This window comes from Sardina pilchardus, chromosome 24 (assembly GCF_963854185.1).
Source record: "Sardina pilchardus chromosome 24, fSarPil1.1, whole genome shotgun sequence".
Lineage (NCBI taxonomy): Eukaryota > Metazoa > Chordata > Actinopteri > Clupeiformes > Clupeidae > Sardina > Sardina pilchardus.
In genome coordinates, this window is record NC_085017.1 from 2,303,320 (window position 1) to 2,328,328 (window position 25,009).

Here is a 25,009-nt window from a genome sequence, read left to right on the forward strand (position 1 = left end):
GTATAGATCCGAAGTTCAGACGGTAGGCTTAGCTGTCACGTGCGGTCACCTGACATCACCATCAATCAAATTAGGGGATATTTCAGAACTTTTCTCGTGGACAGCTCCCTTAAGAGCATCGTAAGATCAGTGCACGCGCGTTCACGCTACGAGCATGTTCGGGAAACAGTCGGCAAATCCTAACGATCGATCTTAAGATGAATCGTAGAAAACCCTCGTAAGAGTGTCTATCCATCGTTATCGGGAAACGCACCCCAGAAATGCTGAGCAGGCATAGGCGCGAGAAGTAGCCTAGGCTAATTAAAAATGATGAGTGAAAAATATATTCTCCGTTTTGCGAATGTGTAGGCTATGTTTCGATGTCTGCTGAAAAACAGCTGTAGGCCTATTGTTTCTACAATTTAAGCTAACTTCTATGTGAATTCGTGATTATGGATTGAGACACACATTGACGTTACGAAGGGACAAAGCCGTAGCCCACTGGTTAGAGCTTCAACCCTTACATCAAAGAGTTGCTGGTTCGATCCCCGACCTGGGTAGGCTATGGCAGAAGGACTTTTGAGCAAGGCATCAATAAAGTATATTCTATTCTTTTCTATTCACACTCACACAACCAGGCCTACACGCACGCTGGCGAATTCGAACATTCTAAAACGCGCGATGAAACATGATTGCGCATTCTTCCACGAGTTGCATGTAAACAACAAACAGCCAGCCTACAGCCATGCAGTGGGGGTGGGGAGGCATTTGTCAATGCCACAGTGATGTCTGTAGCCTAGGGCTGGGCGATATGGCAAAAAAATTGATCACGATTATTTTTCCCATATTGAACGATCTCGATTTTTAATCACGATTTTTTTTTTATCTGACGCACTTTGCATCCGTCGGGCTCATAGGGTCAGGGCTCCAGACTAAATTTTTGCGTTGGTTGCACGGGTGCGCCTAGGTTTTTATTTTAGGTGCACCAGTACAAAATTTAGGTGCACCCACATTTTTCATTGCATCGCCTTTAACGCCAAAAGGACACCTTTTATCGCACTCCTTTCATATGTAAATAATGTGAATGTTTTTTTTAACAATAAGGCGTAGAAAAAGCTTGTCTTTATTTGAAACACAATATATAAGGAATATGCATATTCTTTATAAATAATTATATATATATATATATATATATATATATATACATACACGGATATATTATATACACACATACACTGTATAATGCTTTCTACATAGGCCTACTGAAATTTTGGATATTCATGACATTCATGACTATTCATATTACAACTCCGCCTCTTTAATTCAGCTGTCGGCTTGAAGCCTCAAAATATTGTAAACAAAGTAGCATAGCATTAGTTGGCTAGCCTATTATACTGGTTGGACTGTTCAGTTTCCCCACGTGTGTTTAAGTTTCAAGGTAGGCCAATACTTTTTCTCCTTGGGACAGGCCCTTTTGAGTCTTGGAGGTGGAAAACATTGAGATGATCAGTCAACTTGAATGCAAGAGTTTTAATAAAATTTGTGCAGTATGCTATGATGCTAACCGGATTTTAATTATGATTTCGCTAGTCGTCTTCTATAGGCCTATGTCATTGATTTCACGATTGTGAATCGAGGGGGGGTGTTCATTAAGCGCGCAGCGCACGAGAGATAGAGAGAGAGAGAGGGAGAGAGAGCGAGAGCGAGAGAAAGCGGTCCTAGGAGAGAGGGTTATATACAGTTTGGTAAAGTTGCACGCATTATCTAGCAGCCACGTTTACATGGCAACTTGTGAAAGAAATATATGCTTTTACCAGGCGCACCAGTGCGACCTAGAATTTTTTTCAGGCGCACTGTTGAAAATGTTGGGTGTATGCAGACGGTGCGGTGCCAGGAAAGCGGGTTGTGATGGTTGTCGTGCACTTTGCTGCAGCATGTTATGCACGTGATCGAGAAAGTATACCCACAGCTGATCACCGTGATCGAACTTAATTTGATCGCGATCACAAATCGAGATCGTATAATCGCCCAGCCCTACTGTAGCCTAAACCATGTCCACACGTAGCAAAACGACCCCCACCCCCCTCAGTGAACTGGTTAGACGTGTATGGGGGAGGGGGAATGATCGGTTTCAAATAGGCTATGTTTGCAATGGACAGTGTGTTATGTAGCCTATAGACCCCGAAGCCATTTGCTTTGAGAATAACGGCTGGTTGAAGTTTTCATGGCTGATGATGGCTTTAGTTGCCACTTCATGTCTACAGAACATGCAACTGAGTCCTGTGTAGCCTATCGTAGCAACGAGCACAATACTGATTGTGTATCCAGTGGGAATCGTTTATAGGCTCGCGTTTATTTTTCGCGTGTGTCTCTGATATAATTATTTTTAGATGCAAAAAGTCTAACTGTCTTAGCCAAAGTTTGTCAGATGGCGGCTCAATTTGGCTTAGAAATGATTTTTCGTTAATGGTAGGCCTAAACAAATTTCAGAGAGCTTGTTATTAAAAAACATTAACAAAAAATAATTGTTCGTCGACGTTCAAAAACGGTCAGTGAATTCAGTCAATGAACTATAATTTTACGTCCCTGCCAGGATGTGAACACGGGTCTCCAGCGTCGCAGTCAGGGAAGTTCAGGCTGCGCCACTTGCCGTTTTCATTTCCTGGCAACGTAACTCAATTAGTCCAGCAAACAAGTAATGTCTCAGTCATGCTCTCAGCAAAATCTGGAGTGTAAAGGAGGGCCGTGCTGGTGTTGCTCTTTACATCCACCAACGACAATGAGAGTGGTTGTGTGGCGATGACGTCCCAGACAGCAATTTAGCTCTTGCCGACGTCGGGGCGGTGTGCCTGCGCCGACATAAAATGCCTCGGCGCGATGTCCTATGCAGATCGGTTGCTAATCGGCAAGATGTCGGGAAGATGTCGGCATTAGAATGATTGCCGACCGTGAGCCCACCTAAACCCGATATTATCATGACCTATGCGGCGCGGTCCCACTAGAGTGGCGGACAGCATTCGGACGCCGCTCTCCCATTGACTTAACACTGGAACAGCTGATCTTCGGCTACGTCTCTCGAAAATCAGCCCTTCCAAAGTTAAGTCAAAAGGAGCGAGACGTTTGAATGCTTTCCGCCACTCTACTAGGATTCCACCGTTATATTAGGTCTTATTGATTTGCTTAGGCTAGCTGCTTTCAGATCATGTTCACACGTTGACTATTGTGTAGCCCATCAACAACAGTTATGTGATATTCCACTAATAACGTGACACGGCTTCCTTAACAATTTGACGGGAGCTAGTTGAGAAGTAAGCAAAGCCCGTTTAGGCTACTGGCAACCTGGGAATGCCAGTCTAACAGAAAACAAGAATGGATCAGTGATATCAAGTTTGATGGTTGAATGAGAGAAATAACAAAATAGGAGGGCATCTGGAGATGACCTTGGACATTTATTTTACTTAGTCTTTGCAAAATATCAAAACATTTATTTCAATACTCAACTCATTTATTTAATTCACATTTATTTCAACACTCATCTAATCACATTGACAAATACAACAAAAATAACAAATCCCTTCAAATAGTCTGTCAGTTTAAAATAAAACAGCCAGTCAGTCAGTCAGTCAATCAATAGGTGGATTCGACTTAATGTAGACGACTGCAGACGTGACTATGGACAATTCCATGCTCCCAACTTTGTGGGAAGTTTGGGATGGCCAGTATAGTGTACATGCAGCTGTTATGTTTGTATTAAACAGAAGCTAGATTGGTCATTAATTTACATTACATTTAAATCTAGTGTAAAGAAGATTATTGGAAAATAACCAGAATCAGCTATAAAATATGAAATAGGCCTATTGTCAAAATGAAGGTGTATTGTGCATTGTTTTTTGGAGTTGTTTTACATAGTCCATTTTCAGCTGGAGTCCAACCTGCTCAGCCTTTCAACAGCTGGGGAAAGTACAGGAAGAAAATACACAAAATTAGACAACACATAATTAACAAGCAATGCGCATAATACAGTAGTTTACTGACAACAGCAGAGAGAACCTGCCAAAAATACCTGTGCATCCAGCAGGAACTGATCTAGCACTTTCTGATCTTTGACCATAGAGGTTAACAAAAATACATAGTATGAAATGTCTTGTTTTTGAATAGAACTGTGTGTGTGTGTGTGTGTGTGTGTGTGTGTGAGACCAAAAGTGACTACCAAGTGCAATCTCCGTCTCAGCCTCTAGCCTACCATAACACAGTATAGACACATAAAAACATCATATACTAAAATATGTCTTACTTAGAGGGGTCCTGTGTGGATGGCCTGGATGGGATTGAAGGGTTTCACAACCATGCTGCATGTGTGTTCACAGACACTTGAAACACAAAGATTAAAACGGTTAAAACAAAGATTGATTCTTTCAGGTAATTAGTATTAGATCATATCAGATTCAGTCAGAATGACTGTATGAATGAGGGCAGCCTTTTTGCACTTTTTGCTCAGCCTAGCCTACATCAAAGAACCGGCAGAGAGAGAGAGAGACAGACACACACACTTTTCTTCCTACCCAAATTAAAAACAAAACAGGCTGCTAGCTACTCTAGTGACTACCAAGTCCCATCTGTGTCAGCCTCTAGCCTACCATAACACAGACTAAAGGCCCATTCACACCAAGAACGATAACTATAAATAAATATTGCTCTCGTTAATATGAATGACAACGTTCACACATAAACTATAACGATAACGACATCAAGAACGATATCGTTGTTGATCGCTTTCAGAGCGATTTTGAGAACGATAGAAAACTAACAGCCAATCAGAACCCATAATATTCTAGCCATCACATTCATTAACATGAGTGACTTTTCTTATCGTTGGCCTGTGTGGACGCTTTTATCGTTATCGTTATCGTTCTTGGTGTGAACGAAGTATAGACACTTAAAACACATCATACACTAAAATATGTCTTACTTAGAGGAGTCCTGTTTGGAAGGCCTGGACGGGATTGAGGGGTTTCACGACTCTGCTGCATGTTTGTGTTCACAGACACTTGAAACACAAAGATTAAAACGGTTAAAACAAAGATAAATGATTTTCAGGTAATCAGTATCAGATTCAGTCAGAATGACCGTATGAATGAGGGCAGCCTTTTTGCACTCTGCACAGCCTAGCCTACATCAAAGAACAGAGAGAGAGAGAGAGACTTTTCTTCCAACCCATATTAAAACCGAAACAGGCAGAATACATATTATAGTATTAATTAATTGTAGAAATATTGTCTTTAATCTAAAGAGACCTGCTAACTAGCCACCATGCTCTCAGGTCAAACTAACTTGACTGTATAGTTTTAGACTAAGACAACTAGTCAGATTGCAGAATAGACTAGATGACTAGACTGGACTGGTCATGTAACCGCACTGAGTGTCTGTGTGACAATTTTGTTAATTACCTTGTATTCAGTTGAGCGCATCCCTTCATCACTGGTTGACTCTTGCTGCCAATCATCTTGTGGCACTAGGAAATACAGACAAAGAGCCTTTACACAAAGCACATCATCATCCAGAGCTAACCCAATGCATCACATATAAAGAAACTTACACGTTTACTTATTAGTCAAGCACTCAGACATGCAGAGGTGAAAAAGTCCAGCTTCAGAAAATAAAAGTCCTACCACATATCATATCTATGCCAACCATTCACTTAAACCAGCTGATTCTAATTACCACAAGTCTTCAGCTACAGCAGCTAATTAATGAGATCACCTGTGATAAGTGCACAGGTGGAACCAATACATGGCTGGATTTTTACTTTCTGAAGCTGGAGTTTTCCATCTCTGCAGGCGGCGTCCGCTCTACTTCCGGTTATTTCGCTGTGTACGGCCAGCAAAGTGGCAAGATAATAATATGCTTGCGCTAACGCTAACGCTAGCGCTAGCTACCTACCTGACGTTTGCTTAAAAACACATCCCGTTAAAGCATTTTATAGCCACAACAGACGTCATAGGATACAATATCTGATTTAAAACACTTCTACAATGAGTTTACTTATGTGTTATCCTAAGTTAGCCATATATATATACATGTAAGTTAGCAGTTAGCAGCTAACCAGATAGTTTGAGAAACGTCTTGTGTAACCGTTAGCTGCTAACGTTATTATCTTCAAAAGGTTAATCTACACCGTATTATGCATTTTACCAAATATGATATATCATAGCTGCTATCATATCATATCATATATTAAGTCATCATATCATTTGCGACATACGGATTTTACACAAGCTCAACGTACCTTCGTGCTTACACAGCCAGCTTGATGTGGACCAACGAACGGACTTCTCATACTCGTCGGCAGCCTAGGCTACCTGTAAAGTTTGATTTCGTACTTGTAATTTTTGAATTCGTATTTTTTTCCCATCCGTATTCTGATGGATAAAATACACACAATATATTTTATGCACGACTGGACTCATTTGAGAACTCACAAATATTTATTTTATGCACGACTACAGACAAATACGAACGTGCATCAAATCTATGACACGAATATATTGACAGCTATCTCACTCCATACAAATAGAAGATAAGATACAACTATGAATGTACGTAGGCATACGCGCCCTACGTACATAAATAGGCTACGACGGACGAATTTCAGCTGAAAATATGTTTTACACATGTAGGCCTGCCTAATAGAACGTCGCAACGTTTTCAAAACAAACTCGCATTTTACCACTGTAAATCGCCTCCATAGACTATGCCATGTAAATGAAAAATAGTTATTAAAATAAAGCACATATAATACATATTGCACATATATAAACTATATGTTTTATGGTAAAATATTATTCTCATGCCCGACTGTCAGGAAACCCTTGCGACATCTGCTGTGAGAAAAGAGAATAGCAGCCTAGACAAACATGGCCGAACGCGAGACAACATAGTGTTGTCACATAATGAGCGCAAAATAGCTCTAAACTAGCTTGTACCGGTGTGCTTTCGATCATGTAAAAATTCTGGGTGACAAAACACGCGTATTTAGGAAAAGTCGTGCACGTAGGGTCCTGTAGCCTAATTTAATCGAGTGAAAAGATTTTTTTTTTTTGTAATCGCTGCGGTCAAATGACCGCAGCCCGGCAGTTCTAGGTATATCTAGGTCAAACCCACACGGCGCTTCTAGGAATACGCGTCAGCGGTCAAATTACCGGCGCTTGGCGCTTCTAGTGTTAAAGGGTCACTGCACCCTAAAATAGGTTTTTTGAGCTGTTGATTGATTGAAAATACTCATAAGTGGTGAACTGTACTATTACCAGGGTTAATATTGACAAAAATCGTGTTTCTCGACAAAAGTAACATTTCGTCTGATTTTGTATTGGAGATATTGCTCTCTCGCGCATACTACCGTTTGAAAACATGCCATGGCATGTTGGTCCAAAATACTATTGGAATGCTGACGTTGTCCTGCACTTCTAGTCCGACACTACGTCACCGGGTCGTTACAAATTAGGACTGAAACGCCCCAACACCTGCTGCCCTGATTAGCCTACCTGTGATAAGCCATGTCTGCAGCACTCATTCCCAGATTGACACGAAATCACCATGGTTGATTGGTTGCAGCAGTGCTGCACTCTTTCTCCAAATTTCAGAACGTCTCGCCCATTTTGAAAGCCGTTTTCAGAAATGTGAAGTGACTCTTTAAGGCTACCATATTATTTTCTAAAAATGAAAATTGAACACTGAGGCAGTACCCTGTTTAGTTGTCCAATATCACAAAGGAATTACAGTCCTTCCCGCCATTGAAGACTTATTCATCGAAACAAACCCATATTTTTTTAAAGCAATGAAAATCAAAAAACCTGTTTTTTTTTTTCTCTTATGGTCATGAATGGATAGCACTCACATTTTTAAAACTTTACATATATATAGTCCATGAGTAAGAGAACATGTTGAGAAAAAATTGAGATGGTAAGTTTTCGTATTTCGAGGCTATGGGCCTTCAAAGATGGACAAAATTGTGTTTTTTCCTAAAAATGCCACGTTTATTGTCTTTTTTCAAGGACAAGATGAAATGCAAATCCAACATTTCTTTTTTCCTGCAATAGTATGCCACTTTGAAGACCATGTGAATGTGGTAGATCCGACCTGTCCATTTTAATATCCCCTCAGTACATGTCTGAAGTTAGAAAAAATGAAAAATTGTCTTGGCTGAAGGAGGTGTTGGTTCGATTTTTATGAACCTCTTATCCAGGGCATAATATGTATTTGAGTTAGTGGAGGCTGGCCAATATCCACTGTTAAGTAGGTCCTGAAACTCAGGAGCCCACTGCTGGTTGCATGTTTCACAATTGAACTGTGGATGGTGCAAATCATAACGCCCTAAACAAAACCAAACAAAGGGGAATGTAGAACAGTTAGGAGCTTTAAAGGAATAGTTCGGAATTTTGGACATAGGACCTCATTTCCAACTTAAGCCTACCTTACATTAGCCTCGCGAGCCATCCACGTACTTCCGGCCAAGGATTGCCTCCACTACGAGTCTGGCCGTGCTCCTCTGTGGAGCATTCTGCTCGGTAGAATTGTAACAGAACGCCCCCCCTCCAGAAAGCAGCCAATAAACGAAGAGACGGGATGGTGGGGGCGAAAGGGGGAGGGCGCTCGTTACGATGACGTTAAACGCCTGCGCTATGTTGTTATGAGTAACTATCGCCGATTGGGTGAGAGCTGTCCAATCAATTCAAACCAGAACTGGGCGTTACTTCCCGCTTCCTGCAAGCGCTTCAGAGCAAAGAAATTCCAGACCATAATACGAAATGAAATGGTAGTATTATGGGATGGTTAGGACCAGGCTAAAGGCTGGCTTACATTGCACGATTTTGGTCTGTTTTAACAGTCGGCGACTAAATTTCCAAAATCGTGGAAGGTGCCAATCTTAGCGGTTTTAAGTCCGTCGGAGGCAGTCTTTTTCTAGTTTTGCCGTTACGACAATATCAAACATGTTTGATATTATCGGAAGTCTTTTCAGTCGTGGCTCATGCAAATAGTGACGTGAACATTAAAAACCAATAGTAACCTTGCGTGAACATGAAACAGGAAGGGGCAAAATAGGCGACAGCTGTAGCCTTTATGATTATTTGTTATTTCATTTCTTATAATTTATTAGTCGGTTGTTCTGTGACAGAACAGCTCTATATCTGTTAGTGATGTCACACATCTAACAATGCTGCAGAAACGCGAAAAAATTACTTTGATATGAGTAGGCTATCATGTGATTTCCTGTGAATGATGACGTGTAGCCTATTGCACGATGGAAATAATTTGAAGGAATCTAGCAGCAGTCTTGTAAATAGTGACCCACAGTCTTTGCAAAATCCTAATCTGAGACTGGCCTGTGACTAGACTGTGACTAAAACCTCAATGAATTGTCTTTAGATGTGAGAGGGTCTGAGACTGTAGTTTTTCAAAAATCTTTTCCAAATCTTTGCAAAGTCTGGCAATGTAAGGTAGGCTTAACCTTACATTGCCAGACTTTGCAAAGATTTGGAAAAGATTTTTGAAAGACTACAGTATCAGTATTCAAGTCTGAAAAACACTGCAGAAGTAAATATCTTTATATTCAAAAATATTGGAGAGACGGCAATGGCACAAAGCTTTGAACACCTACTTGTACATCTTGACATTCAATAACAACTACATGTCAGTACCTATTAGGCAACACCTGAATTTGCCCTCGGGGATGAATAAAGTATCTGGCTATCTATGTGTCTAGGACATTTCACCATTCTAATCCTTTATTGGGCACACTTTAACTAAAAACGGTGTAGGTTGATATTTTACTAAAATAATAACTCTTAAAAGGACAAATAATAACGAGTAACTGAACTGATTATACCTGCAGCTGAGGCTTTGGGGCGCCCTCCACGCCTACCCCTTGGTTTGCCTACCACCTTGGCTTGCCCTCTTTTAGGGGCTGCTGTTGAGGCAGTTTGCCTATGCTCTTCCAACTCTCTCTAGGGAAGTTAAACATGAAGTTGCACATTGAAAGTTATGTGAATAGTTTCAGGACACCCAATTTCAGAAAATTATTCCTAATTCATGGGGGCCCTCAACTCATTGTAATATCCTTAACAAGTATAGGAACTTCTTACAAACTCGTGTCAGAATCTGTGAATTTACAATTAACCAATACATTACAACTTACCGTGACGTCTTCCAGCCAAGACTCACAGTTCATTTGAAGAGCCATGCGTTTGCCCTCCTCATAATCTTCGAGACCGACAGAACGTCTCACGGTGATCACAGAGACACAGCAGGGAGGGAGGGAGTGAGGCTGACAAACAGGTTAACAGACAGACGGACAGACAGACAGACGTAGGCTATATATATATACACTAATCCAGCGCGAACTTTATGGGCGCTGCCATCTTGAATATCGCCATTACTGCGTGCCTGCGAGTGTGACGAGTGACACTTGTCTGTGCTTTTCAATGAAAGCATCCTGCCAGAGAATGTCTAACTAGAGGACTGCTAATGAATGAAAATGTCAGGTGAAAGGGAACATTGGATCAATGATGTCAGACTGTACCAAAACTTACCAATGAAGGTAATTTATTAACACCATAAGGTATTAAGACGTGTATTAATGACAGCTAACTTCTGCAACAGCCGCCTATGGAACCAACGAGCTAATTTCTTAGCAGCCAGGCACGCAGTAATGGCGGTTTTGTGTTACTTCCGTGTTTCGCTGGATTAGTGTATAGAATAGATAGATATAGATGGATATTAATGTAGATATAGATATATAAATATATAGATATGAATATAGATTTAAAGTAGGGATGCACCGATCCGATATTTGGATCGGATATCGGCCCCGATATGAACAAAATAGCTGGATCGGGGATCGGAAAAAATGAGCCGATCCATGGGCCGATCCGAATTTAATTTAGTTTAAAAATAGGCTGAGTGCCATTTAGCGCCGCTGTAACAGACAGCTCACTGCTGCGGGTTAGAGTGTGTCATCACCTCACTGTGTGCTCTGAGTGTTTAAATTCACGGATGGCATAAATACAGATACCAAATGTATGTCATAGGATCAAAATAATGTCTATACTAACCTCCATTTGTCATAGATTAATTACGATCTTCATGCGTTTTGTTGCATTTAGGCAACCGTTTAATGTGTAGTCAACACAAAATAGGCTACTCAAACTAAACACATTGTAATGTTCATCTCATATCTGTATAAACTGTTCTTGGTATCAAGACATGCAAATGTTAAAATTGGCTGTTAAAAACTTATCATTTATTAGATAAAACGTACAACTTCAAGTGCCGTTTGCCACCATTCAAAACTCCGTGTGGACTAATTCGTTTATCGTGGGGAAACTGCGGGACCGTACCACTATGAGTAAATAGAGGGGTTTCGCGGGTGACACCATTTTGGCAGGGGTGTTTCAATGTATGTCACTAATATGGGATTTTTATCTGCAAAATTGTTTTGATGGGAGAAAATTATGCATTTGTTGAGTTTCATGTCAGCAAGTTATATTTATTATTTAGTAATAACTGTAAACTTGAATTTGAATGCTGTTCCAAGTTGCTGCTGGTGCACAACTGTTTATTTTTAATACTAGTAATGTAATCAATAATGATGATGATAATAATAATAATAATAATAATAAAAATAATAAAACAGTCAACTTAAACAACCGTAGTTTTATCGCAACTGATAATGTAACTGCACTGCTTTTCAGAAGTTTAATTACTGTGTTTATTTATTTACAACGTCGTTAATGTGTGGTCTTTGACACAACGTTTTGCCTTGAAAATATCGTTTGGATGAGTAGTAGCTAACGTTAACGCCTAACTAAATGTTAATGTTACCTTGTGATGTGAAAGTGTTCCTCTTTTCCGTAAAAGACGATTGACGTTAAGGTATTAAATTACTTTCACTTGTAAGTAATTACGTGCTTGATCTATGGCCTAATTCTATCATTTTACCCAGGGACTAACGACGAAACCAGGGCCCTAATTGATTGGAGGGCAGCCAATGACCGGCTGTTTACAGGTCGGAGGAACTCCTCAAAAAATGGATGGGAGTAAGTAGCCATATATTTGTAATTTTGCACACACTTTAATCCAAAATGGATTGTTAAGGTAAACATTCACAGGAATCTTGGGTTACAACACCACAATAGGTCTGCAAATACTACACATTAGTCAGTGATTGCTGATTAGGTACAGTATGGCCTGCTGTTATTCTCCCCAGAGTTTTTGTGTCCACTTCTGGTACTTTTGGCATTTCATAAAAACAGGGCAAAAAGAAGTGGAACAATTTGAAGGAAAAATATAAGGTAATTCTTCTATGTGTATGATTTGTAGAAACCCATAGACCCATTCCTTCTAATGTCATAATTTAGCTTTAGCTTGAATGTGAAACTAAGACCACAATGTGTATGTGGTGGAATTAAATTAGATATATTACATTTTCAGGACCTTAGGGATCCACCAACAGGGAAGGGGGTAGAGGCTGGGGGGGTGACCGCTGCCAACTGGCAGTGGTATGGTCTGATGGATGCCACCCTCCAGGGGCAGCATGTCATCACTCCGCCCCTGGTAGTGGCGGCAAATCTGACCCCCACTTCAGGTGGTGTGATTAGGTCAGTCTCTCTCCCTCCTCCTCCTACCACAAAAGCCACCAGGAAGAGGCCCAGGAGCAACCTTCTGGAGTTTCGCCAGGAGCAGTCCGAGAGAGAGGAAGAGAGGGAAAGAAAGGCAGTGGCCAGAGAGGAGGAGAGGGAGAGAGCAGCGACTGAAAGAGCTGATCGCTACCTGTCTCTCTTTGAGAGACTAGTCAATACATTTTAATTCAATGAAACTTTACTGTGTGTACTCTTGATTGTAATGTAGATGCATCAGAATGTGTATGTTAAGCTACTAAAGTCACATTAAAAAATAATCATTTGAATTGTGTTGGATAACGGTTTTATTTACAGAGACTGACTGCAAGACTATATGTAGTCGTGACCAGCCAGCTCTGGGGGTCCAGCAAGTTGGGCAGCAAGGCGAGCTCGGACATGGTTACCAGACAGCTCCTGCTCTCGCACATCTGCAGCTACATTTTCGTCAGCCTGACCCTCCATTAATGCTTCTTCCTCCTCTTCGTCTTGTGGCACATCGTCTGCTGTCACACAGATGTTGTGGAGGAGACAGCAGGCAGCAACCACTTTTGGCGCAAACAGAGGGCAATCTTGAGGGCTCGCAGAAAGATGGACCTCCAACGTGTCTTCAGGATACCAAAGATGCGTTCAATGATATTTCTGGCCTTGGCATGATGCCTGTTGAAGTCTTCCTCCACTCTGCCTGCACAAAGAAGTCATATATTACTGTACATACTTCCAGTGTGTTCATTATGAGTGTTATGAGTGTTTTTAGTAGTGTAGTGTAATCTTACACATGCTAATTATCAAATCAATAGCCTACTTTCAGTGTTCAGGAATCCTAAAGTTTTCAGAAAACTTTTAAACAATGAAATAATTGCTTTACTTACTTGCAACAGGCTTCCGGTAGGGTGTCATAATTGCGATTGGGCGCTGAAGGCACGGATAACCCTCGTCACCCAACAGAAAGTACCCTGCCGGTGGATACAGGGCCTGTTTGTAGGTGGGTGACCTCCTCAGCACCATGGCATCATGGACCGATCCTGTGTTGCCAATGTAGATGTCCAGGAATGCAAACTTTGCATCACATATGCCTTGAAGCACTATTGATGGGAATAACTTTCTGTTTATGTACCCCTTCTTCTGAGGTTCCCGCGGAGGGAGTATTCTGACATGGCACCCATCAATCGCACCGACCGCTGTTTTGAAAACTCGACTTCGAGCCAGGAGAGCAAAGCCATCTCCAACCTCCTCCAGCTGGTCTGCCCGAGGGAAGTGGATGACCTCATGGAGAATGGTCATCATCTCCTCCACCACATTATGCACCACTCTGCAGACGGTTGCTACTGGCATGGCAAAAACATCTGCAGTAGCCCTTTATGAGGCCCCACATGCCAGCCAGTACACGGTGACCAACACCTCCACCTCATGGCTCCATCCGTGCTGCTTCTTGCGGGGCAGCTTCTCCAGCAGCAGCTCCAGGCTTCGCCTGGAAAGCCGGAAGGCTGGCTTCAGGTCACCACCAGCAAAAAACAAGGCTAGGATGGGCATGTGAACATTCAATTGGGCATAGGCCGTTGCAGGAGTCTGCTCCTGTTTTTTTATTTTATTTATTTTTTTAAGTGTGTGTAGAGGGGAGGGAAGGGGGTTTATTAATAACAATAATATATTTACTTGTATGTTTTCAATTGCTTATTTAACAAAAATATATCAACTTGAATGTTTTCAATTGCTTATTTAACAATAATATATCAACTTGAATGTTTTTGCTTATTTATGCTGTAATGAAATCTGAACATTAATTAAAGGCTCTAACTAACAGTCTTCTCTAACTAACTAATGTTCTCCATTACACTGCCACTCTTACTAGGACTGAAAACAGTACACCTCGTGAGGCATCGTTGTCCATGCACGAAAAAAAGGCCTTTTTCGTAATGGCAGCACGTGTCAATAGATTAATTGTCGTGATGGCATCACGACAATCCGTGAGACCGGGTTGGAGTACAATGAGGAGCAGGGAGAGGTCAGTGCTAAGGTGGCTATGACTGATGATAATCAGCTCATCATCGTCATATGCACCCCACTCATGAGGAGGGTCCATAACCAGATCCAGCAGAGTGGAGAAATGGTCTTTATTGACTCCTCGGGCAACTGTGATCGACAAAACCACCGCATCTTCCTCTTAATGACACATTCCACTGCTGGTGGGTTGCCGCTGGGAATTCTCATCACCACCTCAGAGAACCAGGCAACCATCACAGCTGCCCTGCAGCTTCTGAACAGTGTCCTACCAGCAGAGAGTCAGGAGGGTCCACAAGTCATAATGACTGATGACTGCCTGGCCTTAAGACAGTCCCTCAATGCTGCCACACTCATCCTATGTGTCTTCCATCTGCTGCAGGCCATGTGGAGGTGGCTGTGGAATTCCCACAATGGTGTGGCCAAAGACCTTCGGTCATACTTGATGACCTCCTTCAGACGGATTGTGTATGCTGGCACCCCATCCTCCCTGGAAGACAGCTAAAGGATGGCGTCTCAAGACCCTACAGCTCAGAGGTACCCAAAGTTCCTCCAACATCTTAAGGAGGTCTTTAACACTAGAAGCGCCGCGCCCCTCTGACCCACTTATACCTAGAAGCGCCGCGCCCCGGTCATTTGACCGCTTTGACGACCTACTAGAAGCACCGTGCTGTTGTGAACTACTTAAAACGCGGCGAGGCGGTCAAATGACCGCTGAGTCCTTAGACTGGGAGGCTTTTACTTACACATAATGATCGCTAGATGGCGCTTCGTGCACGAATCAAATCGTTTGGTCATAAATTCAGTTTGCACTAAGCCATGTGTCATTCGTGTCAGACCGTGTTGTTGATAATCTGTGGTTGTTTGTTTCATTATGACATACAGCACGTTTGAGTTATCTGTTCATGTATTTGTGTTGATTTGTGTTGTTTGAGGTAAAAACTTTGGAAGAGTTCTTGAACAAACCTTAAGCAAACTTGACTTTCAACTAAAATGCTCTAAAAGTGAATGTGGCTAGTTCTAATTCACTCCCCAAATTCACTTCTATTAATTTAATAGATAGACTATATGTTCGCGCCGACGAAAATGATCGGACCTGGTCACCTGGAACAAAGAGCCTAACAGTCTGGTTTCAATTACACAGTAGCCAGGATTTCATGCCACATTGTACAGGCTACCGTGGCTACTTTCTAAAACAACTTTCATTCATTTAGGGAGAAGCATCTTATAGGGTCTATCTAGCTACCTCGGAGGGAGGGAGATAGAGAGAGCTGCTGAGCAGGCAGGCGTGAGAAGTAGCATAATTTAAAATAATGAGTGAATGATATTCTCAGTTTTGCGAATGTGTAGGCTAGGCTATGTTTGCGATGTCTGCTGAAAAAAAGCTATAGGCCTATCGTTTCTACAATTTAAGCTAACTTCTATGTGAATTCGAGATTCAGCATTGAGACACACATTTTCACGTGTCTGGATAATCCGGGCTGTAGCTCACTAGTTAGAGCTTCAGCTTGAGAATGCTGGGGTTGCTGGTTCGATTCCCATCCTATTCATGACGGAAGTCCTTTTGAACAAGGCATCAATAAAGTAGGCTATATTCTATTCTTTTCTATTCACACACGCACGCTGGCGAATTCGAACATTCTGAAACGCGCATATGCGATGAAACATTGCGCATTCTTCCACGAGTTAACAGCCAGCCTACAGCCTAGTAATGCAGGGGATAGATGGGGTGGGGGTGGTGAGGCAGTTAATTGTCCTCAATGATGCCTCGGTGATGTCTGTAGCCTAGCCCTATCTACCGCTCTGGCCTAGCCTAGACGAGTGTATGGGGGAGGGGGGATGATCGGTTTCAAATAGGCTGCAATGGATAGTGTTATGTATAGACCCCGAAGCCATTTGCTTTGAGAACGGCTGGCTGATGAAGTTGTTGGCTGGCTAGCTGGCTCAGCCAAAACCTTAATGCAGCCGCCACAGTTTTCATGACACACAATGTTATTGTATTGTTTTGGACAACGTTCTGCACGTTTCACTTCAATGTAGACTGCATGCGTTCATTGCGTTGTGAACAGCGCAGCAATCTCTGTAAAGGAAACGGTGGAAGTCGCAGCAGTAACCTAATAGCCTATCATCTGTAAATCCATCTGTTCCAGAATATTTGGTTCATATCATCAATCTTTGGTTTTGGTGTTGCAACCGGGCCCTGACGATTTAACAAAAGTCTGAGTAGCCCTACGTAGGAATTAGGAAAGTATGTAAGGTGAGATCAAAATCAGGCTACGTTGTTTGCTTCTTTCCCCCATGTCATTTTGTCGTCAACTCACTGTGAGTCCTGTACATCGTAGCAACGAGCACAATACTGATGTGGTGTGTCCAGTGGGAAAATCTCATGCAGGCCTAGTTTCTAAGCCATCGTTTATTTTTTCGCGTGTCACTATGATATAATTATTTTTAGATGCAAAAAGTCTAACTGGCTTAGTCAAAGTTTGTCAGATGGCGGCTATTTGGCTCAGAAAATGATTGGCTGGCAAAATTATTTTTTGTTAATGGTAGGCCTAAACAGTATTGTGATTCATCCGTTTATTTCAGATAGGTTGTTATTAAAAACTATTAACAAAAAATAATTGTTCATCGACGTTGAAAAACGGTCAGTAAATTCAATCGATATAAGATTCTGTATTTCGCTCCTGCCAAGATGTAAACCCGGGTCTCCAGCGTTGCAGACAGGGGTGTTAACGCTGCGCCACTTGACATTGTACCAAGTTATGATAGGTGTTTGACTTGACGTAACTCAGTCAGTCCAGCAAATATGTAGGAAAATGCTTATACATTAGTCTAAGCTTTAAAAGATAGCCTACAAATAGAAGATAAGATATAGGCCTACAACTTTGTACGTAGGCATACGCGCCCTACGTACATAAATAGGCGACGACGAAAACATGTACACATGTAGGCCTGTCGCAACGTTTTCAAAACAAACTCGCATTTTACCACTGTAAATCGCCTCCATAGACTATGCCATGTAAATGAAAAATAGTTATTAAAATAAAGCACATATATAATACATATTGCACATATAAACGATATGTTTTATGGTAAAATATTATTCTCATGCCCGACTGACAGGAAATCCTTGCGACATCTGCTGTGAGAAAAGAGAATAGCAGCCTGGGCAAACATGGCCGAACGCGAGACAACATAGTGTTGTCACATAAGTGAGCGCAAAATAGCTCTAAACTAGCTTGTACCGCTGTGCTTTTGATCATGTAAAAATTCTGGGTGACAAAACACGCGTATTTAGGAAAAGTCGTGAACGTAGGGTCCTGGAATTTAATCGAGTGAAAAGATTTTTTTTTTTTTGTAATCACTGCGGTCAAATGACCGCAGCCCGGCAGTTCTAGGTATATCTAGGTCAAACCTACACGGCGCTTCTAGTAATACGCGTCAGCGGTCAAATGACCGGCGCTTGGCGCTTCTAGTGTTAAGAGGAAGGAAGAGTGGGCTATCTGCCTCCAGAAAAAACTACCCACCAGAGGTAATCACACAAACAACAAAGAGAGGATATTTTACCGTCTGAAGGCCTACAACGTCACTCAGATGGTAAGCTTCGTCATCACCCGGCTGGAGGCTTACTACATCCGCCGCCTAACAGATGTTGCAAATGGCAGAGTGAGGAGCACAAAGCCAATGCAACATGCAGATGTTGACTGTGAAGCGATTGTTCAACTACTTCCTTCTTTTCCCTCCTGTTTTCTATTACTAAACTATTATCTACTAGCCTAGAAATCTAGACGCCCCTAGCGGCAGCAAATGTAATTTGGCTGGCGGGGCAGTCTAGGCACGATCCATTGAGCCAGGGAGCTGAGAACCCCCAGCACCAGCGGGCCAATCACAGGGCTTAACATAATGGTGACTGACATGCGACCAGAAGTTGCGACGGTAACGCATCCTGTTATTTGAAAACAAGAAGATGATTTGTTTTAGCCTGACGACGTCATACTCAATTCTTATCAGAATATGAGTCTGAAACTGCTCCATTCAGCTGCGATTATGGGGCGTGATTCAACCGATACAGTGCGGGGGGGGATAGCTCTGCACTCATTGGATAGACCAAACCAAACAGAACAAGTTATTGGCTGTCAGTATCTGCGAAATCTAAGACAGAAATATGTAGCAGGGTAGGCTATGGAAAACATCCTCCTTCGTTTTTAAAAATAATTCCTTCAAACTGTATGCAATGAACAGCTGGGGAAGTGTGTCGTTAACCCAACGAGCAAACAGACATTTTTAAACAAACGGGAACAACATCACCCAAACATGCTGTTTTAACTGGGTGAAAGTGAAACTGAAGTTTTCCCACATATCCTCGTTGGTCTAAGTGTTCAGAAATAGTTGTGCGAATCCGTGATAAAACCTCCGTTTCAATAGCTAAGATAAACGAAAGGCCAAACTGCATGAACAAATTATGCATTCATAGCCATAGCGTTTCTGTTGCAATCAAAATCAACCTAAGCGAACATGGTCTCACACCCAACTCGTTGAACGAGGACGCATGCAGCCGTGAACGTCACTGCTGTTCATATGTCAATCATCACGTAAAGCCCGCCCTGTGAAATGTGATTGGTCCGGGCCGAAGTGTATCTCGAATAGTAGCAGCTGAACGGAGCAATGCCAGACCGAAGTTCCCTGCAGAAAAAGAATGGAGGCGGGGCTAAACTTCGGTCTGGCATCCAGGCTAGATTTGTTTAGCGTTATCCTATTGCGTGGAGAGGGAAGGTTACGCATCCTGCTACTTGAAAACAAGAAGATGATTCGTTTAGCGTTATCCTATTGCGGGGAGGGAATTTGAAAGACAACTGTTTATCCCACCCCTCCGATTGAGCCCTGTCTACGGTGAGTGTCCAGATCCTACATCTTGATGTGGGTCTGGCTCGTCAGGCTAATTATCTACTATTCCATTATAGATATTTTTATGACTGTAACTGGGTTTTTGCTTGTTTATTCAGGAGGATCAAATGAATTTCATTGTTCCTAGTTCCTCGGGCCATGACAAATACAATGTCAACATGGCAATCGGCTACTGTTCTTGCCCATTTGGTATCTCTGGTGGAACATGCAAACACCAGAGTGCTGTGGCAAGCAAGTTCAGTGTGCATGACAGCTTCCTCCGCATTTCAACGCCTGCCATGAGGAAGCAGTACCATGAGATTGCCGCTGGTAAGTGGCATATCTAATGAGAAATATTAAAGTCTTCACTCGAGGGAGGGATGTTAACTGTAAACGTACCCTCTGGTGGTAAAGTTCACAGTTTGTACCCTGTTTTTAACTTTAATTAACATTCCTGATGACTGGTTCCAGACGTTGGCACTATCTCTGGAAGGTGCAACTGCAATCTCACATCAGTGCAAACTGTTACTGTTGCACTCTAATTTTTTTCACTAAAAGTTATTCACAAAGCATTTTAAGCCTAAAAGTAGTTCCTAAGTGTAGGACAGCGTAAAAGAAGTCGAGAGGACTCCTAACTCACTAAGACGTATTCACAAACCGCTTTTAGTGGCATTTCACGTCGCGATGTAGGCCCTAGTGAAATGACCGTGCGGTTACAGGAGCTGTCATGCGAGGGAATCCTTGTGCATTGCAACTAAGAGATGAAATAACGCCACCGACAATCAAAAAAACACCACTGCATGTAAACTAAATGTAATGTGTCGTTGTAGGGCTAAATTAAATTAAATTGTTTATCCTCTTCGCGAATGTAGGCTACGTGCTTTCATACAGATTCATTTAAACCATGTTGCAAATATAGGCTACTGCTCCAGTCTGTGTTTCATTATGCTCCTAGGCTATTTGCTTTAGCCTACTCTTTATTAATTTAGGCTATACCCATTTAAAAGAGAATGGTTGCTCTGGGTGCAACAAACATACAAACATGCAGGAACACACACACACACACACACACACATAAATAAATACACACACACAGACATATACCTACACACACACGCACCAGCACATAAACACATGTACATAAAAAATTACACAAACACGCCCAGACGCATACACACACACTCACAGATGCACAGTACACACACACACACAGATGCACAGTGCACACACACACACAGACATGCACAGTGCACACACACACACATCTTTGAGTACGTTTTCTGAGATGCAGCAGTGTGAGACCACCGGAGCTGAAGCCACACAACAACTCAGTTCAACACAAAATTCCTTCTTTATGCAGCCGAGTTGCACAGAATCAGGTAAGTGTTCTCTGATTATGTGATTTTGTTAATGGTTTTCATGGTCACCTTTTCAGTTTACATTTACTGTAAGTCTCAGACCTTTTAATATTAACTAATATAGCAGCATATTTTTTAAATTATCATGGGTCATAATAATTTGTTTATAGTAGATTTTAAGTAGCAAATATTGTTATGACTTTTAACAATGGCCAGTCATGGCAATAATAAATATACTATTTAGGTAGGCAGTTGCGGTTCTAGACTCAATTACTCCCCGGGCGAGATCCCCCCGAGCGCAAACAGTCATTTTTTTTATTGAGACATTTTAAATGTCATTTTTAAAGCAACAACAGGCAATTCTGCACAAACAAGCAGATGGCAAACAATGAGATGACAAAAGACTGCTTACAGCATTGCCAAATGACAATGAGGCAATTCTGCACAAAACCGTATTAGAACTTAAATAAATACACAAGGCCTATATACATAAAAGTGGCAAATATAACTTACAATCAAATATAAAAGTAGAACAATAATAATATTAAATAAAATCACACAAATTTGAAAATATTCACTATAGACATAAAGTGTCAAATATATATGCTCACAATAACATTGCAAAAGATTGCTTACAGCACTGTCAGCTGACAATGAGACAATTATGCACAAACAGTATTAGAACTTACATAAATATACTGTACAATAGGCAAATATAACTTGCAATCAAATATAAAAAAATAAAACAAGAGTAGAACAACAATAATATAAAATCTTGAATAAAATCACTTCCAATTTGAAAACACAAACAAATCTAAGAACTAAGAACACATTAAGAACAGAAAACAAAAACTAAAAGCTGACCTTTCTGGCCTTCCTTGATGCAAAGTCATCAATAATGTCTTCATATGAAATCTGCTCCCCTGAATGATTCACACTTATGACAGCAAGGCCGATGAGCCGTTCCTGAGACATGGTTGACCTCAGGTATGACTTTACTAACTTTAACTTGGAAAAGCTCCTCTGCTTGAGCCACAGTGACTGGCAGAGTAAGAGGTATCCTCAGTGCAGTCCAAAAGTTGGGGTAGATCTCATTTTCCTGCATAAAGGTGATGATAGCAAGGAGGCTCATGCTGCTTGATGGCAGGTCAGGGAAGATCTTTATCTCTTTAACAAGCTCTCCACTGTCCAAATCAGTGCCCTTCAAAATGCAGTGTGGTCCCAAGTGCCTCACATTGCTCTGCCAGCTCCTCGCCTGTGAGAGTTGGGAAATTGGTCAAAACTCCGTATTTTCCACATTGGAAAATTTGTTTCCCACATTTTCCAATGTGGAAAACCTCTCCTGGATGGCTGCATCGACAACAGCATTGAAGAATTCCACCTACAACTTTTAGAGAGCATCACTGAGAGGCTCATCATGTGACTCATATGAGAACTGGCGCTTGGTGGACCTCAGCCTTTTCTGTTTCAAAACAGCCTCCACATTCATTTCCTCACACATGTCTTTGGCTGCCATCTGTGCGGTCACAAAGCCACTTGCCCTGTAGCTCTGGAGACCTTGCTCTGTCTTCTTCAAAAGACCCAAAACTAGGTCCACATGCATATTTGGGGACTGCATTAGTTAGCTGACATGCTGTATTGCAGTCAGCATGTCATACCAAACAACTGTGCAAATGCAGAATCGGTATGACCCCACCTCCTCAGACAAAGACTGGGCCTCAGTTCTTATGACAGGGTCTTTGGTGCTGTCTCTCACTTCCATTAAAGCCTCTCTCACGGCGGCTCCTTGGTACCTCATGGGCTCAACACTCTTGACCTTGCTCTCCCACCTTGTGTCTGTCCACATCTTTAAAGTTATGCTCACATGACTTTTCAGTATGGCCCATCTTTGGGTGGATGCTGAGAACAATGTGTACAGTTTTTGCAGGACACCAAAGCTTATGGCATCAAAAGATGCTTTAGCAGCATCACACACAAGCGGTATTTTTTTTGTGATCAAAAGTTGTATTTTGTGTGTCATGCAATATTAATATGATCAAACAACAGTTGAATTCGTACTTAAACAGGTCCTAAAGTATGCGATGTCATAGTTTTGAAGTTTAGAGGCAAAACAGATTTAAGTGTCAGTATTCACTACAGGGGCGATTGGTACAGCTGTCCCAAATGCCCCTCACACCACCACGCGTAATCGTGGTCACATTACACGATCAATATCTGTATAAATCACCGAATTAATAACTGTTTTGCAATGAACTACAACTGATTTGAATGATGAACATATATTTTGAATGAGCAAACATGTTTATGACGTGTTTTATGACATGAATCCACAGATATTCAGCAAGTGAGAGGAAAAAATATTACGTGCGGTAGTTTTTTGTGATCAGAAGTTGTATTTTGTGTTTCATGCAATACTAATACGATCCAACAACAGATGAATTCGTACTTAAACAGGTCCTAAATTGTGCAATGTCATAGTTTTGAAGTTTAGAGGCAAAACAGGTTTAAGTGTCAGTAGTGGCTGAAGGGGCGATTGGTACAGCTGTCTTGAATGTCACTCACGCCACCGTGCGTAATTGTGGTCACATGGTACGATCAATATCTGTACAATTCACCGAATTAATAACTGTTTTGCAATGAACATGTATTTTAAATAAACATGTTTTTAATGAACAAAACGTGTTAACGACATGAATCCACAGATATTCAACAGTGAGGGAGAATGCCAAGGGTAAGAAAGAGAAAAACAAACCGTGGGCAGATAGGAGAGGTGTATGCCAGGGCTTGCAGGGAGGTTAACACAGGCAGCACAATAAGGCAGGCAGCACTGGCGAACAACATTAGCCATTCAACATTGGCACGCTACCTAAAGCGAAGAGCACAGGAGGGAAGAGAGGCAGCCAGGCTACAACCCTCATAATTGGGTATTCAACTTCGAGCAGGAGGGCAAGTTAAGAGAATATCTGCAGAGGGCAGCAGCCATCTATTATGGGCTGACCCCTAAGGAGGTCAGTGTTTTGAAAAGGGACAGGAACAAATAACAAAGGTTTTCGTATGGAAATGAACCAACTGTTTGTCTGCTGTTCACACAACCATTCACATGCACCCTGCATGTGAATGGTTGTGTGAACACCAGACAAACAGTTGTTACTGTTATTGTGAATAAATATATTTAAATATTATATATTATATATTATAAAATCTGTCTGCTTCGCCTGTGATGAGGCTGAATATAGTTCCAAGTAAATATCTGCCAAGGTAATAGCCTTGTTCTATTTTACATTATGATTTGTACTCCTTCTGAACACACGTCTCACAAGATATATTCAGAAAAAAATGTAGATGTCTCGGTCACTTTTTTGGAGAACGTGCTAACTGACACCCTTCATTTACAGCAACTGTGCTAAGCTAAAGCTAAAAACGCTGCTCCCAAAGCAGGACAATGCCCGGACGGATTTTAGCCGTTTTTTTTTTTTTTCACTGTTCTAACTCTGGGGATGACCGAGACTGGCTTAATTTCATTTTTGGGTGGCGTATTCCTTTAAGACATAGTTCATAAAAGCAGTCAGAAGTCTAAGTTCATTAAAAAGTTCATTAAAAAGTTAATAAAAAAAGGTCCAGAGTGAATGTAATGTTTTTAAAATGTGTCACATGACAGGCTTGGATGAGCCTGACGAAGCTGTCCAGCCCGGGGAAGCTGCCATGGACTTCAGCCCAGATATTGTCCGGCCATACCCTAAGGCTGGGCCTAGAAAGCAAGCCAAGAGACAAGGGAGAAGGAGGCAAGTGGATTTAGTCTTTCATCTCATATAGATAGATAGATAGATATATACTTTATTGATCCCCAAGGGGAAATTCAATCTAGTCTGTTCTTCCATTGTCTACAGTATATATACCACATTTCAAGTAAGCTAATTAAATCAGCATTAAAATGTCCATTTTAATGTTTTCAGGACGACTGCCATACTTACCGACGCCCCGGTGAGGGCAGCTCTACAGGCCGAAAAGGAAAAATTGGTGAAGCAGCGTCCCTCTTCTCGGGCTCCCAAGAGGCTTTTCTCAACTCCTCCTGCTGCACCGCCCACCGAAGTCGACCCTGGCACCACCTCAGCTTCT

General features: G+C 41.7%; 1 long non-coding RNA gene across 1 annotated transcript; it reads right to left on the reverse strand.

Annotated features, from left to right (window-relative positions):
- Positions 1-3,695: 3,695 nt before the first annotated feature.
- Positions 3,696-6,326, reverse strand: LOC134072950 (uncharacterized). The gene is made up of 4 exons (XR_009937232.1): positions 6,266-6,326; positions 5,427-5,491; positions 4,949-5,026; positions 3,696-3,930 (listed from the first exon to the last, which is right to left on the reverse strand). It is a non-coding gene; the product is annotated as an uncharacterized LOC134072950 (long non-coding RNA).
- Positions 6,327-25,009: the final 18,683 nt, after the last annotated feature.